This window comes from Priapulus caudatus, unplaced genomic scaffold (assembly GCF_000485595.1).
Source record: "Priapulus caudatus unplaced genomic scaffold, Priapulus_caudatus-5.0.1 Scaffold102, whole genome shotgun sequence".
Classification (NCBI taxonomy): domain Eukaryota; kingdom Metazoa; phylum Priapulida; class Priapulimorpha; order Priapulimorphida; family Priapulidae; genus Priapulus; species Priapulus caudatus.
The window spans coordinates 189,980-191,556 of NW_014577163.1; positions in this window are offsets into that span (position 1 = coordinate 189,980).

A 1,577-nucleotide genomic window follows, 5' to 3' on the forward strand; every position below is an offset into this window, starting at 1 on the left:
CACACACACACACACACCCACGCACGCACGCACGCACGCACGCACGCACGCACGCACGCACGCACGCACGCACGCACACACACACACCCACACACACACACACACACACACACGCACACACGCACACACGCACACACACGCTCAGATGCGAGCGCTGCAGCAGTAATATTTTCCCTGCAGTTTAATAAACGTCACCCTATAATGGGCGAAATCGAATATGCTTGTAGCGTGGCTAATGCGCGCGCGATTCGAATTATTAAGGTGATGGATATTCCAAGTAATCTCGCTTATCGGGGTAATTGTGCTCCGTCTATCGGCTGTATGTATTCATCAATATACGTGTATACGCGAGGCAGGGTTCGGGTTAGGGTTATTGTTAGCGATAGAGTTAAGGTTATTTTTAGCGTTAGGGTTAGGGTTATTGTTAGCGTAAGGGTTATGGTTGGGGTTATGGATAGGGTTGAGATTATGGTTGTGTCTAGAGTCGATGATTGGATTACAATGAGTAGAATAGTTAAGGTTAAGGTTTGGGTTATGGTTAGGATCAGCGGATCTAAGCACTGGTTACTATATACGTACTTGTCAAGTACTTGTCGCTATAACACGTTGCATATTCTCCTATATCAAGCATGCCTAGCTGTCTGCCTGTCTGCATACTTGCCTGCTGCCTGCTGCCTGCCTACCTGCCTGCATGCCTGCATGCTTGCCTGCCTGCCTACCTGCCTGCCTGTCTGTCCGTCAGTCTCTGTGCCTTTCTATATGCCTACCTGCCTGTATTATGTCTGCTTGCCCTTCACCTCGTCCTCCTCTACTCCTCTGACTCCATCTCGTCCTCCTCCATCTCTTCCTCCTACCCTTTCTTGTCTATTCGTGGTAGGCAGCCATACCACACTTTGCTCGCGCGTATCTGGTTTATTATTTTAACACGAGCGATAACGGCTAGCCTGCAGCCGCGGATGGATTATTTTGCGAAGCAACGAAAGAAATGGCCAGCAAAGGGATATTTATAGACGAACACAACAGCACGCATGGTGACTTTCCTATATTTATCGTACACTTGAACATACTATGAAATTGAAATGGTAAAAAAGGCAAGTCAATTGCCAGTACCACCTTGCATACGTCTAGAGCTCCTCTATAGGAGTTCCGAGGTAAATTCTTTGAGGAAAATATATTGCGACCACTTAGCGGGAGACCGACGACGCAGGTTCTCATTTCAGTATCGCTTCCAAACAGCGTTGGCTTACTTATAATCCTCCGTCTAAATGACTGCGTGGAAATAAGAGATCATTTATTTTTTTCTCAAAATAGGACGAAAATAATTCAAATCTTTTGCGGGCCGACACTATACCAAGTGTAAATACCTTTGGTTTATTCACGTTAAATTGATCATAATATCATATCCCTTTATATATTTGAACGTAGAATGTTTAACCTTAATAATCCCACTGATGCTAGATTCGGTAAGATCGGTTGACGTAGAATGAACTACTGATGACGGAATTATCGATCGCCATCCTCTATCACCTTATGGCGCTGCGGCGCGCTTTGACGGCGAATCTACTACGACAAGGTTT